The sequence below is a fragment of the Ictalurus punctatus genome, chromosome 6, assembly GCF_001660625.3.
Source record: "Ictalurus punctatus breed USDA103 chromosome 6, Coco_2.0, whole genome shotgun sequence".
In the NCBI taxonomy this organism is placed as follows: domain Eukaryota; kingdom Metazoa; phylum Chordata; class Actinopteri; order Siluriformes; family Ictaluridae; genus Ictalurus; species Ictalurus punctatus.
In genome coordinates, this window is record NC_030421.2 from 107,850 (window position 1) to 125,587 (window position 17,738).

Here is a 17,738-nt window from a genome sequence, read left to right on the forward strand (position 1 = left end):
CCTGAAGGTGGTGTCCACAGGCAAGTGCCTGGTTGCATGGAGCCATCAGGTGGGCTCATCACTTGCAAAATGAAGGTTGGGGATCAGGTGAAATTCCAGGCATATGGTGGACAGCCTTGGATGGAATAAACCCTTGCAATGTTTGAAAACCTTTTTTTCCTGATCTTAAACCCAGTGGTGAAATGTTCCATGCAAGCCACAGATTTTCAATAACAAAACCTTTTTGTGAGGATTTTGTGAGTTTATCGGATTGCTGCAGCCTCCATTGTCAGCTGCCCCTTCATCTACGCACAGCAGCTGAGAGACTGGTTTAAAGTGGAGGAGCAAGATGCAGAACAGATCATTGAGCCTGTGGTACTTGAGCAATTCCTCACTTAACTGCCGACAGGAACCAAGGAGTGGGTCCAGGGCCACCGGCCTGCATCCTGGGATGAAGCCAATGCAGTTGTGGAGGATCACTGGTCTTTCATGCTCTCTATTTCTCCTCTCCTCTTATCCCCCAGTTCCAGCCCCAAAACCAGACCCAATTCCCACCTCACTTTACCTCCCCTGCCTCTCTAATGTCTCCCCATGCGCTGTCTTCCTCTCCAGAGGGGGAACATCATATACCCCATATACCCACCAGAACTGGGGTAGTACATGTGTTGGTGCTGCATGGAGGCAGGATCTCTGATGCACCTCAGGCCTACAGTGATCGCTCAAGAATAAGGCCTTGGTGAACTCGGGATGTAATCAGACCTCTGTCCACTAAAGCCTGATTCAATGTGAGGCTTTGGGAACTGCTAGTTTGGTAAAGGTGAAGTGTGTGCATAGTAATATTTACAAGTGTATGTGTGTGTTAGCGGGCCGGTGGCCCATGCACAAAAGGGAAAAAGTGCTCCTCCTGCAACTGCCACCATGTTACTAAAAGAACAGCTCTGCTTCAGCACCACTAATGTTTTGGACAGCCTGAAAGCATGTGGCTGCAAGGCAGGGCCACAGAAACACACATGGCTGGTGGCTAATGATCAGCGTGGCAGCTCTCCACCATCCAGCAGCCTACAGCAAGTTGAATGAGCATCTCCATGACACTTTCAATGCATTTCTCTCTGTTTCACACAGAAGAAACTGCCTCCAAGGAAGACCACACTTCCTTGCTGCCTCACCAGAGCTGCCTGACCTCCATAAAAGGCTTCAACCCTCCTGGGTCACACCACCTTGCCACCTATCCTGGAGAAGAAAACACAAGCGCCATGACACCTCACTCCACTCCCCTTTCCAATTTTTAAATAAAAAGCACCAAGTTTGCACCTAAGACGCCTCCTGTGTGTCTGTGCTCAGCCTGCTGCAGCCTAGGCTCGCTACAATCTGCTAGTACCAGTCACTATTAAATTCTGGGGTCAAAAGCACAAAGTCAAGGTCGTGCTGGGGCCAAAAAAGTACACTCCAAGTCAGGGGGACATGGAGGGTGGGGAGAGCTCTGCCCATCCACCTGTGGTGGGGATTCCCTTTTGGGGATTTCCCCTTGGAGTAGTCACACAACAAGGCCCTCAGGCATGTCTTCGACGAACTGATTTATCGAATAACTGATCAACAAATTCAGCCTAATGTTGCGCTAACCCACCCATACTTTTAGATTATTAAGGACAGGTTATATTAAGTTATGCAGAACACTCAAACTAAAGAAAAGATGACCCCATTGTGGGTACCAAAAAGTCATAGGGAGATCCTGTTCCACACGGCTCACCATAATCCCATGGCTAGGTGTTTGGGGCAAGATAAACCTCTCAACAGCATAATGGCTCATTTTTTTTGTCCAGGCATTGGCAGCGATGTGTGCAGATGGTGTGCAGTATATCGCGATTGTCAGCTGGGAATTCCACCCCAAAAGTGCAATTGCACCCATTATCCTTAACCGAATTCCCCTTCGAAAGAATTGGTATGGACCTCATCTGGCCATTAGAAATGTGCATGCTAGGATATCGCTTTGTGTTAGTCCTGGTGGATTGTGCAACACGATAGCCAGAAGCAGTCCCTCTGTGCTACATCTCAGCATGCAGTGTTGCAGTGGCATTCTTCCATTATCTCCCAAAAGATATCCTGGATGACCAGGGCACTAGTTTTGTCCAGGAAGCTTAGCAAGCTTTACAAATTATTAGTGATTGAGTTGCACACCAGCGTTTACCATCCACACAAAGATGGCCTGGTTGAGCGGTTTAATGAGATGCTAAAAACAAAATTAGGACAAGTAGCTTAAGCCCCTGTTATTTGCAGTATGAGTGGTCCCCCAAGGGGTTTTTCTCACACTAATTATTGTATACCAATACAGTACAAAACATTGTTGTCTTAGAGGTCATTAGGGAAAACTGGAAGGAGGGACCTTCTAACAGTAAAATCCAAATTTTGTATGTTCTGGACCTGAGAGCAAAACTCACACCTTAGGTCACCACCACAGGAGAATTTGCTACAGGCACAAGAACATCAATCCTGGCTGTATGACAGGGGTACTCGAACATGGGAACTTGCACAAGGAGATAAAGTACTCATTTTGCTACCTACGTTGAGCTCTAAATTATTCATAAAGTAGCAAGGACCCTTTGAGGAGAAAATCAACTATGAGGTCATGTGAACGGATAGAGGTGTTGCATCTCCTGAAACCATGGAGAGAGGCAGTTTCTGAGGCTCTGCCGATGGTGGTTCCCGAAAACGAGAAGCTGCGTGTAAAAAGTGTGGCCCAATTCACACGATCCCCTGTGGAGACCACCTTTCACGGTCCCAGAGAGCACAGGTTGCCCGGTTGCAAGAGTTTCAACAATTTTCCTATGTGTTTCTGCTACAACCTGGTCGCACAGAACTCATAGGAGTACCACATTGAGACTTTCTGTGTATTATTGTATGCAGCCGCCCCTACCAGTTATCTGAATACAAAAAAAATGTGTTCAGGATGAACTCGAGGCTATGCTCAACATCAGAGTAATCAGGGGGTCCTGCAGTGATTGAAGCAGCCAGCTCAGTGGTCTTGGTGCCCAAGTCGGTCTATTTGTGTGTCGAATTCGACTTGCATTGATGAACTGCTCAATTGGTTAGGCGCAACTCACTCTTAGTCGACACTAGGCTTCACCAAGAGGTATTGGCAGATTGGCAAAGCTTTCCAATTTCTGGAGAAAAAAAATGGCATTTTACAATCCGTTTGGGTTACAGTGATTTGTCACCCTTCCATTTGTGTTGTTTGGAGCCTCCAGAGGACTGAGCTATGCAAGCAGGCTTTCTGCCAGGTAAAATCAGTTTTGTGCAAGGGCCCACTGCTGCATCCTCCTGACTTTTCTCTCCCTTTTATTCTAGTGATCAAGGAGGTGGGTCAAACTAGTGTTTTTTTTTTTTAAGTGATTCCCATAACTGGTGTAAGAGAGAGTGTGTGATACAGCCTGGCAGAGATTGTGAGACATGAGCACACACACACACTATGGCGTGGGACCTTGAACTTGACGGAATGAAAGCTGCAAGTCAGGGACAGACCTGTTTCCTATTCTTGTGATGTTTTGTTAAGTTTTTTGAAAGTGTACTTTATAGGACTTTATAAATGCAAGCCCGGAGTTTGGCTAAAGTTCCACCTGCCTCCCGAGTCTTCCTCCACACTCACACAACAGGATTTTCATGTAATAGCCAGGTTGGGGGGTCTAAAAATTACATTCTCCATTATTAGTAGATGATGTTCACTTGGAACCATCTAAAATGGACATTAGACACAAAATCGAATGTTTTGCAGTGGAGTGTGAAGGCGCTGGGATGAAGATCAGCTCATCCAATTCCAAGGTCATGGTTTTCTCTCTGAAAAGTGTGGCCTGTTCACTTCAGTTGACCTTGCTCCTCACAAAGAAGTATCCTGGGAATTTATTCACAAGTGATGGAAAAAGAGAGGAGATTCATGGATTGTGTCAGCAGCAGCAGCACTGTTTGCTTTTCAAAATATGTCAAAAAATCCAATGTGTCCTCCATATACTAATCTCCTACTTCACCACCACAAACCAGTACAATGAAAAACATTTGATCCTCATTGAAACAGTGCCCATTAATAAAGTTGATATACTTGAACAAAACCACAAGGAATTGTCCACCAGGTTTGCTGGAATTTTTGACCAGGCTTTGACTCAGCCCTTCAATTTCTTTTCTTGACCCATTTCTTTTGAGCCTTTCCTTAGTGGATTTGCTAGTGTGCTTAGGATCATTATCGTGTTGAAAGGTCCACTTTCGTTTGAACTTCAACTTTCAAACAGACGTCCTCACATTATCTTCAAGCATATATATGTTACACTCTGTTCATACCATTTATGCACAAACACACTTTTGTTTTTATTTATAATATTGTTTATATGCTTTGTCAGATAAATCTTTGATATGCCATTATTCTGTATTGCAGTGTAATGCAATATTTGGACTGGAAGCAAATACTATACCTATTTTGTAATCATGCCACTGCTATAATCAAGTTTCTGTGACTCACCACTGATTTGATAATAATAATAATATCATCATCATGATCATGAGAATATTAGGAGAAAATTAAAAAGATTTAGACATGCACATGGGAATAGACTGCTTGATTGGCCAAGTACAATTGCAGGACTTTAACTTGATTATCAATTGTCAATATACCTGTTTAACCATTAGAACAAGGTCAGGGGCACAAAATGGGGGCACAAAAATCATATAACTCCATGAGAGTAGTAGCAACAGGGTTGATGTCCCCTTCACTGTGTTGCTGAAACTTCAAAATGGTATAACATTTCACTCAGTTACAGAAGCCTTTGTGCTATTACATTCCTGATGTTGTATAAATAAACAGTGCATTGAATAAAAAAATCAATGTTAATAATTTTTCATAATTGGCATTAGTGATTAATATTCTCATTTTAATGTTTGCTTTTAATCTTAAATGGATCATATTTCAAATGGGTATATCGGTAATGGCTATACATTTCAAAGACTAGTCGAAATAATCGTTACACTAACATTAAGTGCTTTGCCTTCCACAGAAACTCTAAATAAATTAAATGCAAAAATAATAATTTCACATAAAATAATAAATATATATATATATATATATATATATATATATATATATATATATATATATATATATATATATATATATATATATATATATATATATATAAAATTAAAATAATGTTTAATTTGATAAATTCAGTGGCTCCAATTTAGTGCACCTGTGGGCCTTAAATGAAATAGAATAAGTAAAACTCTTCTCACACTGTGAACAGTAATACGGTTTCTCTCTTGTGTGAATGCGCTGGTGCCGTTGGAGATTATTGTTTTGAGTAAAACTCTTTCCACACTGTGAGCAGTGATATGGCTTCTCTCCTGTGTGAATGCGCTGGTGTAGCTGGAGATGGTTCTGTTGAGTAAAACTCTTCCCACACTGTGAACAGTTATAGGGCTTCTCTCCTATGTGAATGCGCTGGTGTAAATGGAGATTACTCTGCTGAGTGAAACTCTTGCCACACTGGGAGCAGAAATACGGCTTTTCACCTGTGTGAACGCGTTCATGTCGATGGAGATCACTCTGTTGAGTAAACCTCTTTCCACACAGTGAGCAGTGACACGGTTTTTCTCCTGTGTGAACACGCTGGTGTTTTCGGAGATTACTCTGGTCAGGAAAACGCTTTCCACACTGTGAGCAGTGATACGGCTTCTCTCCAGTGTGAATGCGCTGGTGGACTAGGAGAGTACCCTGTTGATTAAAACTCTTTCCACACTGTGAGCAGTGATACGGCCTCTCTCCTGTATGAGTGCGCTGGTGTTTTCGGAGAGTATTCTGTTGAGAAAAACTCTTTCCACACTGTAAGCAGTGATACGGCTTCTCTCCCGTGTGACTGCACTGGTGGGTTTTGAGGGCGTTCTGATGACCAAAACTCTTTCCACATTCTGAGCAGCGGTGAATTTCCTTCTGTACATCATTGTGAGAAGTAGCAGAATTGAGAGAATCAGATGATGTTGACTGACTACTGGAGCCGCTGGAGGGAATCTGAATCTCATGTTTAATCTCTCCCGGTTCCTGCAGTATCACATACTCTTCGTAGTGGCATCTCTGGATGTGTTTGTGGAGATCAATTTGTGATGCATAGGTAAGAGGACATGCGGAGCAGGAAAAGACTTCCAACAGAGTGTTTACTTCTGGAGAGACAGAATATCAGAAAGTCAGTATGAAATGAAATAAAATAAAACCATTTCTAGGAATAACACTATATGGCCAAAAGAATGTGGACAACTGACAATCACACTTATATGTGGTTCTTCCACAAAATGTAGCCACTAAGTTGGAAGCACACAATTGTCTAGAATGGCTTTGTATGCTGTAGCATTAACAGGGTTCCCACTCTTTTAAAGGCATCATTTTACAGCATTTTTCCAGGACATTTTCAATGACGCAAGTAGTGTGATCATAAGCCAACAACAGAAAGTATCGTTTTAAGGTTGTTGATAGGCATGGTTGATGGGTCTAATGTTAGTTAAGCGGTCTGATTTAATTAATACATTCCAGAATACAAAACCAACCTGAACTGAGAAATAATATACAAAAACATATATATGGATATGGATTCAACCTGATGAGTACACAGCACTAAATGAAGCCAGTCCTCCTGGATACAGTTATATACATCAGCCTCGTCTAACTGGCAGAGGAGGAGGAGTTGCACTTATTTATAAAGATAATCTAGACCTCACACACAAACCTAGTCATAAACTCAACTCTTTTGAAGTTCTTTATACCAGTATAACATACATAGTGTAACATAAGTCTACCAAGTTGATAGCTCCAATTATTATTTACAGCCCCACAGGGCCAGATACGGAATTCCTTGGTGAGTTTGCAGATTTTATCTCAAACCTGGTTGTTTCTCTAGAGAAAGTTTAATAGTTGGTGATTTTAATATTCATTTTGAGAACCCAGAAGGCCTTCTGAGAACAGCTGTTGTGTCTATTATAGATTCGGAAGGGGTCAATCAGAATGTAATCGGACCCACTCCGATTACAATGGTGGTCACACTCTTGACCTGATACTAACATATGGATTAAACATAGAAAATATAGTAACATTTCCGCAATCTGAATTTATCTCAGATCATTCTTATCTCCTTTAAATTGTGCATTGATCTACATATTTGCACCTCGCAACGCTAGCACATCAAACATTCACCTCAGCTACTGCACAGAGTTTCATCAATAACCTCACAGAGATATCAACTATGATTGGATCACCGTCTGATCCCAAAGAACTTGATCAGACGACTGAATGCTCACAGTCAATGCTCTGCCACACGCTACATAAAGAAGCTCTACTCAAAAGAAAAATAATTTGAGAGAAAAAGCTAGCACCCTGGAATAACCATCACACACACACTTTAAAACAGACCACTCGACAATTAGAACGTAAATGACGTCAAACCAAATGGGTTATATTTCAAACTGCATGGAAGGAGAACCTCCTCAACTATAGAAAATCTCTTAGTGATGTTAGATCAGTCTCTCTCTCCACCTTAATAGAAGAAAACAAAAATAATCCTAGATTCTAATTCAGTACTGTAGCAAAATTACATTTATTCATTTAGCAGACGCTTTTACCCAAAGCGACTTACAAATGAGAAAATACAAGCAAAGCGATATCAAGCAGAGAACAATACAAGTAGTGTTACCATACAAGATCCATTAATTGCGTTGCAGAAGAATTAATTGAGTTGCACTGAAGTGCGCAGAGTAGATGTGTAAATGCGAGAGTAAATTTTTTTTAAATGATTATTTTTATGGGTTGGTTAGGTGTTCATGGAAGAGGTGAGTCTTTAGCTGTTTTTTGAAGATGGGGAGAGATTCTGTGGTCTGGATTGAGGTTGGAAGTTCATTCCACCACTGAGGAACAGTGAAACTTGTGAAATTAACTAGGAATAAAACCACCACAGAAACATGCACACAGTCACAATCATTATATAGCAGTGGCAATTTCATGAAATCTTTCACTTGCAAAATAGAAAATGTTAGACAAAAAATCCAGCCTCCCCCGTACTCCTGGTATACTAGTGATCCTGACCCCTTCTGCTCTCCGGACCTGCCTGATCCATCCTAATGCCTACTTCTGGTTGGAGTTCTCATCAGTTGGAAGTCACATGGTGCAGCCTAAAGATCATTGAGACTACAGAGGATGGTACCACTTAAAAACCATAAAGATGGCTTTTAACTTCAATTCATATGATCAGTTATGCGATGATGGCTAGGACTACAATTGTTATTATAGCCTTAGCACTGCAATTACCACAAACAGTTCTGCACTCAAGTCTCCATCAGTGAACAATGGAGAAGTTCAACAAAACAGACTTCATGTAGAAACTGTAATGAATTTCCTGGTTACACAACTGCACTATTTGAGCATGTAGTATTAGCACATTTATAGAAAGGGTGTATTTATTTATAATCGTGTCACCCAGATGAGGACGGGTTTCCTTCTGAGTCTGGTTCCTCTCAAGGTTTCTTCCTCATATCGTCTCAGGGAGCTTTTCCTCACCACCATCACCTCTGGCTGCTCATTAGGTATAAATTCATACATTTAAAATCTATATCCTGAATTTATATATTTTTGTAAAGCTGCTCTGGGACAATGACCGCTGTTAGCATCAGCTGTAACTGAACTGAATTGAACTGAATAAAACCACTATTTTATGGTTGGAAATTTACCATTTGAGGAGCAATTTTGATTCCAGAGGTAATCAAACATGGGACTGAAATATTTGGTGTACTCTTTAAACCACACCAAGAGCTCCTGTCCTGGGTTAATGGGTCGACAGCAACGGTACAGAATCCCTCCTTGATATGGAAATGCCACAAGATTTTGCTCTTCTTCATTATGAGCACAATTCACAAACCTAAAAGAAAAAGGCAAAGCAGCAGAAAAAGAGAAAAAATTATGGTTGGAGATAGTGATAGTGAAAGGAGAAATACAAAGACAAAGTTCAACAAATGATGAACTATAAAAACACCCAACAATCAAAGTATACTTCACCCCATCCAGTTAGCATGCATCTCTCTTTTGGCATCCATGTATTCTTTACACTGCCTGCTTCTGTACATCTGCAAAACATGACAACTTTATTATTTATAGTTTAATTTAATGGATATAATTTAAATGTGTCATTTAGGCAGGCAATTTTTCTGTGTTCAGTCAAAGCACTCCTGTCTCGTGATAGTCTGAAATATACACCCTTGAGGATGCACCTGTCATCAGTCAGTCGGTTTCATGTGTGCATTAACAATGGGCAGGATCTCATTCAATGCAGAATATTCCAATCTAGAGTTTGTCCAATGGTTGTATTTCTATTTTATCACAATTCAGGAAGGAAGTTTTTACTCATTCAAGATTTTATCTCTTTAACACAGTTTTCCACTTTGAATAGCTGTACTGCTGAATCACGCCTCTCTGACAAATATAACTGTATCATGGCCACAAAAAAAAAAAAAAGATAGGCGAGATTGTATTTATGAATTACCAAAATGGCTATATATAATAATGCTGCACAATTATGGCCAAGATGCTAATCCCGATTATTTTGATCAATATTGAGATCTCGATTATTTATCACGATTATTCATTGATTTTAGGGACAACATATTTTTATTGCACTTTCACATTTAAATAAACAGACTGCTGCTTTCACCTCCATGTTGTGTTACCTTCCTGCTAATGTACAAATCTTTACATCAAATTAGACTGGTCCTTAAAGTGCATCAACTCGTAGAAGCAAAATACAAATAAAATTGTACCCAAAATATAGGATAAGTAAAAATGCCATCGACCAAATGAAAATATGAAATCAAATATAACAATATGCAACTAAATGAAAACAATTCAGGCGTATACAGAAAAGACTACAACAGTGTTTACAGGAGGAGAGACGCAAGACAATTTCTTTTAGGAGACTACGAAAATTTAGGAGCACAGCTGAAGTTTAGTGGGTTTTTTAGAGATGGTAGCGTTAATGTCCCACAATATAACACACAAGTATCACGAGAGAATTTGAGCTGGTCGATTATGACAGAATTTAGGAACATAGTGTGAGCCATGACATATTCATTTACCTTCTGATAAACTAAATGTTATATTTTCAGTTAATTTTACAGACTGTATGCAAAAAACAACTGTTAACCTGTTCACCTTGTAAACAAATACAATAAACATCAATGTTCAGTGTATGAAGTCTGCTCCTCTTAAATATATTTAAAGCTACACTATTAGACATTTTCCACTGTCATGGTTCTGGGCTGGAGTCAGTTCTCGAACCGCTCTGTGTATATTGTGTATTTATCTGAATAATCTCATATAGGATGTGATTGGGGGAGTTCATTTACCTGGCAGATGCAAAGTGCTTTAGTTTAACGGTGTTCATTACTGATGCTCCGATCAGGATTTTTTCGACAGAAACCGATCCAGATACCAATCTTTTATTGTTTAAACTTTAATCAGGAGGTCTGTCATAAACAGTTAAATGTAAGCTCTCTGCTCATGGTCACTGTTAATTGAGTTAAAATAAAAGCAATGAGAAATACTGTTGGTAAATTGATACCAGCATAAAATATTTATTTTTAAAGATCTTAAACAATAAAGAGTCCTAATTAAAAGTAGATTAACCCCAGCATGATCCATATTAGGAAAAAGGCTAATAGCCTTCACAAGGAGATAGTGAACTAAGCGTAATGTCAAATTGATATTAAATGCAATCCATAGTAATTACACATTATTTCATTTCTCATTTTATTTATATTTTATGAATTTATTATAATATCTATTTTTTATATTCAATTATTTATTTATAAATAAGCACATTTTCTGTCTTTACATTTTATTAGTTTTCTGTTTGTTTGTTTATCAGTTTTTCCTTTTAGATCGGTTCCCCAGTTCAGTGTTGTCATGTCTGCTGATAATATTGTGCTTTGGGGGGGTATTAAATCAAAACATGGAAACTAGTGATGTCTTCTAGTGATACCTGGCAACCTTAAGTTTAAATGAAGTGAATACACTATGTATTTGAGGTAGTGAAGAGCGTGGAGAGCAGCAGCGTACTCCTTCTGAACAGTTGCTACTCTTGATTATGATTGGTGAGGATTTTTTAAATAAAAGAAGTTTGAATTAAACCCACCTTGTAGCCTTAGCATTATTATTAAATTACTCTGCACGAAGCCGCTAGTCTACATGAGCAGGTGCAAGTTCCAGTCATTTTGCGGGATCAATAAAAGATGGCAGTTTGTGAGATCGGAGAGTTGACAGAAGCAGATGATGTTCAGTGTTACTCGTCATCATAATGGCTTCTCTGCAGAATTTACACACTTGTTCGGTTGACTGAGGAGATGAAAAGCAGTATGAAAGTATCTGTTGCTCGGTGTAGATGCATTTTGGACTTCCTGTAGTTTTTATTCCAATTGTATTATACAACTCCGAACAGGTCACTTGCACCAGTGCGAATAAATATTTAGTCACAGTCGCACAAAGTACTTCACTCGCAAACCCGAGTGAAATGGTCCAACTGTAGGGCCCTGAGTTTATCTGCAAAGTTTTTTCCCGTTTGGCGTGATGATGTTTAATGTCCCCGACAACCTCTCTAGTGCCATTTAGCATCGTTCTAGCTAGTGTCATGATTTCCCCTCGCACAAGCGCTGGAGCTCGCAGAGAAACTGGCAGCTTGAGGGCTAAAATGCTAACATCCGTTTCCGGGTTTTGGCGTTACAAAATTATGTCATCCGTGTGCCGCTCTATGTGATTGACTGTAAGTGTAGGAAGCACTTTATTTGAGTGGAGAAAGCAGCGGAGTTTTCTATGAGTGGAGGACGAACTTTAAACATCCATATCGCAGTCGATTTATGTTCATTTAATCATGGGAAGTCAAAATCGATATCCGATTAATTGTGCAGACCTAATATATAATAATAATAATAATAATAATAATAATAATTGGTGTGACAGCAGGTCAGCAGCCTGTGCACAATGAATGAATGCTGTAATGTAAAGAAAAGCACTCCTCATGCAACTGCCACCATAGTGCTGAAAGAACAGCTCTACTTCAGCACCCCTTCTGTTTGGGACAGCTCAACAGCTCGTGGCTGCAAGGCGGGGTTGCTTAAACAGATACGACTGGTGGTTAATGACCACAGTGGCAGCTGTCCAACATCCTGCAGCCACCAGGACAGTATAAAAGGGCTCTCCACACAGCCAGATGAGAAATCGATTTCCTACCTGTACTGATGCATTTTTTTCTCCCTCAGAAGACAACAGATCCAAAGAAGCCTATTCTCCCTGGCTGCCTCACACTGCTCCTCAGCTGACTGCAATACTTCCTGGGTCCCACCACTACACTGCTCAGCCCTAGTATCAGGGTTCCCTCCTAGGTCCAGACTTGCCAGAGCACCTCTGTACACCTCACTCCCCTCTCCCTTTCACCACCTCACAAAACTTTCCTTTATAAAAAAAAGAGTACTATTTTGCAACAGACCTCCCAACCCACAGTGGATCCCATGCTGCAGCATGTGCTAGGCAGTAACCAGCAGCTGGCTGTCACATCACGGCTGAGTATCTCCTGGCTCACAAGAGCCTTGCCATTGCCACCCCCCTCCCTGACCCCTACTGAGACACCCAGAGACTCATACCCAGAATATCCTGGGAAGTCAACGTCCTAGCCCATGTAGAGGCTTTCGAACACATTGCCCTCCATGGGCATGGCACAAGGAAGATTGGACCCGCTGCTCTCTGGGGAGGTAGAGTCAGCCTACTATGTTCTCTTGATAGAGGATGCAGCCTACAGGGCAGTGAAAGGTGATATCCTAGCCCAGTTGTGCCTGTCACCCAGAAGATGGTGGAAGAGTTTCACTGGTGGACCTAACAACACAAAACCACCTGTACGTGAAGGCAGTGAAGATGTAACCGGGAGAATGGATAAAAACAATGAGCCACATTCCACATAGGGGTCCGAATCTACACAGTCAGGTAATTCAAGCTATAAATCAGAGATTCTGTCAAGATAGTCGCAGCTAGACTTGGTTGCAGATAAGGAAATGACACAATCGTGTAACACAAATGGCCTTGGAAGGGGGTCATTTGGCCGAAGAAGTCACACCAAAGCCATAATTCACCCCCTCGAATGCCACAAGCGGGGTGAGAAACAAGTAGATACCTCGGACCACAGTGTAGGATTACTGGACTTTGTATGTTCCACCACAACCTAGATTAACTACATGACTTTTAAAGCTAATTTAAACAAAGCACCGGAACCAAATGGTTGACAATGGCTAGCTCATCATGACCCTGTGTTAACCCTCACAGAGTAAAGCAGAGAAGATGGGATGGAACCCCCTTATGATAAAATGGAACAGGCCTCCCTTGTTGACTCCCTTGACTCATCTCAAGCCGACAAGCTGAATACTTTATAGGCAGAAACAAAAAAGCAGCTCTGTTAACGATGAAAGAACGATCACCGGTTTGGAGGGCCCTAAAGTATGTGAACGTCAGGAAAGCGGCCGGCCCTTATAGCATTTCTGGCCAAGTAGTGAGATCGTGTACTGATCAGTGACCTGATTTGTTCACTGCCATCTTCAATGAGTCCCTAACTAAGTGTGTGGTCCCCACCTGCTTTAAAAATCTGTTTTCATTCCTGTGTCAAATAACAATAGGCCCTCTTGCCTGAATGACTATCATCCTGTAGCCTTAAGATCGCTTGTCATGAAGGTGTATTACAGGCTCATCAGAAATTCCATATGTGACACCATCACCCCACTCCAGTTTGCCTACCGCCCAAATGAGGCAGCAGCGAAGCTACACCCCACTCGAGATCAACAGGACCCATGTGGAGGGAGTGAGCAGCTTCAGGTATCTGGGAGTACACATCACTGAGGACCTGACCTGGACTCATCACATTCAAGCTGAGGTGAACAAAGCCAGACAATAGTTGAACCATCTGAGACCGCTGAGGAAATTCAGGGTCTCCCCAGCTATCCTGAAAACTTTGTATACTGGGGCATAAAAAGTTTACAGAATCATTGCATCTCACTGTGGTATGGAAACTGCTCAAACCAGGACCACAAAGCCCTGCAGAGAATGGTGCGCTTAGCTGAGCACATCTCCGGGTCTGCTCTCCCCTCTCTGCATGAGAGACTCCACCCACGCCTATAAATATCTGCTCAGCCTGCTGTAATCAGGCAAGTGCTTCCGTAGTCTGATGGCTAAAACCGAGAGGCTCAGAAGGAGCTTCTTCCCTCAGGCCATCAGACTCCTCAACATGGACATGTCCTCCATAAAGATCCCTTAGGACTCTATAAGGACTCCACACACTGCACTGTGTATTGTATTGTTGCTACATGTACATATTGCATATTTTGCACATCAATTTTTGCACATTTCTGTACATATTTCATATCTTTTATCTTATTTCTATTGTTCTCATTAATTTCTCATTTTTATACTTGGTATTTAATGCACAGTCTAAAGAGGAGTAGGCCTGATTTTCATTTCACTGCAAGTTATATACAGTATATAATTGTATATATGACAAATAAAATCTTGAATCTACTAGAAAATGCGCTCTGTGTAGAGCAAACCGACCTCTGTCTAGAGGTGTATTGAGTCTTATAGACTGTTTAAGTGATATCTGGCTTCAAATATAAAGATGACTTTTTTTTTTTAAAAAGACCCACAAATAATCAAGTACAGGGGACATCAGATTACTGTAAATCAGGGTCATTACGCCTGTTCCTTCATGCTTTCAGTGACACTCCTAACCTGAAAGAAGAGAGAGAGAGAGAGAGAGAGAGAGAGAGAGAGAGAGAGAGAACTTGAATCTGATGGAACAGAAGCTGCAAGTCTGGGACGGACCCATTTCCTGACGTACCAGGATTACACAAAAATAAAATAGAAACACGTATGTAATTATAATAAAACAATCTCAAAGATCACTTTTATTTCTGATCCACAGGCCTAATGATTTATAAAAAGATATATCTTCACTGCTCTGCAATCACACGCTTGTGATCATGTGCTTCTGAGGGTATACGGTTACCTAGCAACCAACAGAAAAGTACAACAGCTGTAAAGCTCCTCATTTGTAAGTCGATTTGGATAGAAGCATCTGCTAAATGAATAAATGTAAATGTAAATGAAAAGAATATTTGAGTTTAAATGTTTGTGTTGTATTTATTCCAGCAGCAGTCATTTCATTTAACTCTATTTACCAGTAGCCAAAAAATTTAATTTACGCCTGTTTTGTTAAGTCATTTTCCATTCCGCCGGCGGAATGTACTGGTTAAAGTAGTTTGAGAGAGCAGCCAGTTATTAGATTGAGAGAGAGTTTGTGTGTTCTAACCGAGAAACAGAAGACATGCTCCTTAATATTTATAATAAATGTATAAAACCTCACCACCCAGGAGTATCCACTGCTCATGGCTTCCTCTCTGTCTACCAGCTCTCCCTGGTAGGGTCCGAAGTGTGCACCTACTGGAACAGTCTCCCCCTTATTAAACACCCCCAGACCTGCATCAGGAATACCGGACTTCCGAATCTCTAGTCCAGGAGGAAGAGTTTGTCTGGCTCGGTCAGGGACTCCCATGGGAACAGGAGTATCAGGGATGAAGAGGGGCGGTCCGTGAACCTCACACTTGTTGAAGAAGAAGGATTTGCAATCCTCACAGTCTGGAGGGAAAGAAAATATAATAATGTGAAGAAATAATGCTCAAAATAATTCTTAATAAACTGCAATGAACACAATTAAAGCTTTTAAAGTGCATTTTTACATTTTTAAGTGGGCAGCCATGTACAGCATACGATTTTAAATATTTGTTTTTACATAATAATCATTTAAAATAAGAATAATCAGTGAGTGTGTTACTGAGCTCCTGAGAGGCCTGATGTCTTACAGAGGGAGTCTTTATTGTCAGGATCTTCCTCTTTAATGGAGATAACTTCAGGTGTGGTGTTGAAATCGTCTCCGTGGCTGTAGATGTTCAGCTCCAGCGTCTCCTCTTTCTTCACACAGACTTCTGACACTTCGGATGTTCCTCCATCTGAAGTCTCCATTTTCACGTCCTCACACAGCTAAAGATCAAACAGCAATAACACTTATTCAGCAAACAAAACATCAACACTGTTTATAGATCTGTTTATAAGGTTTCCTAATCTGAACATGTTATTGTTTTTTCTGTAACACAACTCATCATTAAGCTTTACCTGTGAAGGAGCAGGATCAGGAGCCCGAGACTTCCTGGAGGAGCGTGGTCTGTTTCCTGCTGATCTCATTATAACACCTCTAAACAAACATTATTCATCATCACCATCATCATCATAAAAAATAATAATAAGGAGAACAAGAATAAAAACAACAACAAAACAACAACAATAATAATAATATATTTATTCTGTAACAATAAGAGGACATGGGATGAATATTTTATAGGCTTTAACCCTTTAAACAGTAATTAATTTTCTGTTAATGTTTTTAATAAACATTTGAAAACATCAGAAAACATCCTGTTTTAGCTGCCTGGTAACGTGGTAAATGTATAGGAATTGTTTTTATCCTGATTAGTGTAAACTGTCTGTAAAGAGTGACTTAGAACAAGTTAAGATTATTTATAATACTTTAAACACAAATAAACATCTCCCACTAAAACACCTCGCTAAGGCCGAACTACAAATCTCTCCTTATTAGATAAATAGTGTACTACATAGGGTGTACACGGCATTATTTCATACTGAACGTAGTGCACTTAAACAGTGAAGTGGAGATCTATTTGGGATTCGGCCACACAGCTTCAGGTTAACTTACCTCAGGGTTTTAAAGCAGAACGAGGTTTTATATCCACAGAAATAGACACAATAACGTGCTTTTATTTTTTAACTACATCACATCTAACAGTAAATACGAACAGCGACTGACTGACTTCTTCTTCTTCTTCGCTTCTTCTTCTTCTTCTATTGTTTTGTGGCGGTTGGAAACCAGCTTATGGTGCATTACCGCCACCTACTGGGATGGATTGTGAAGTTCAGTTGGCGATATTAAAAAAGTGCACTTTGAAATATATTTTTAATTTTATTATATCTATTCCAGGATTACTTAGCTTTACCACAAACTGAATTATTTCTATATTGTATGCTTCACAATGCAACAACACATGCTCAATTGTTTCTGCCATTTCACAATATATACATCGATCTGACTCACTTTTTCTTATCATGTATATGGAATAATTTAAGATAGTATGTCCTATACAGGGCCAGGATAGTCTCTTCCCAGTGCCTTCCCTACTGTTTGGTTCTTTCAATCCCCACTTCTGATTGTATATTGAACATGTGTCTCCCTTTTGACTCCTTGTTCCACTTTTCTTGCCATTTATCTTTAATGGATTCATTAATAATACTTTTGGCTTCAGTGTTACTTAGTGGGATTTTTTATTATTATATCAATCTCTTCATGTCTCAATGCAGTCTTAGCCAGCCTATCTACCACCTCATTCCCCTTTACCCCTAGATGGGCTGGTATCCATAAAAATGTCATGTTTACTCCGATTTAATTTATTCTATATAGGTTCTGCAATATTTCACATAATAGATCCTGTCTTGATATTGATTTCCCACTATTTAAATTGCATAATGCTGAGTACAAGTCTGAACATACCACTACATTTATAGGATGAGTTTCTTCCACCCACTGTAAAGACACTAG

General features: G+C 40.3%; 1 pseudogene; it reads right to left on the bottom strand.

The window, feature by feature from the left end:
* Window positions 1-16,980, bottom strand: part of LOC108266219 (zinc finger protein 585A-like) — a 32,344-nt pseudogene extending 15,364 nt beyond the window's left edge.
* Window positions 16,981-17,738: the final 758 nt, after the last annotated feature.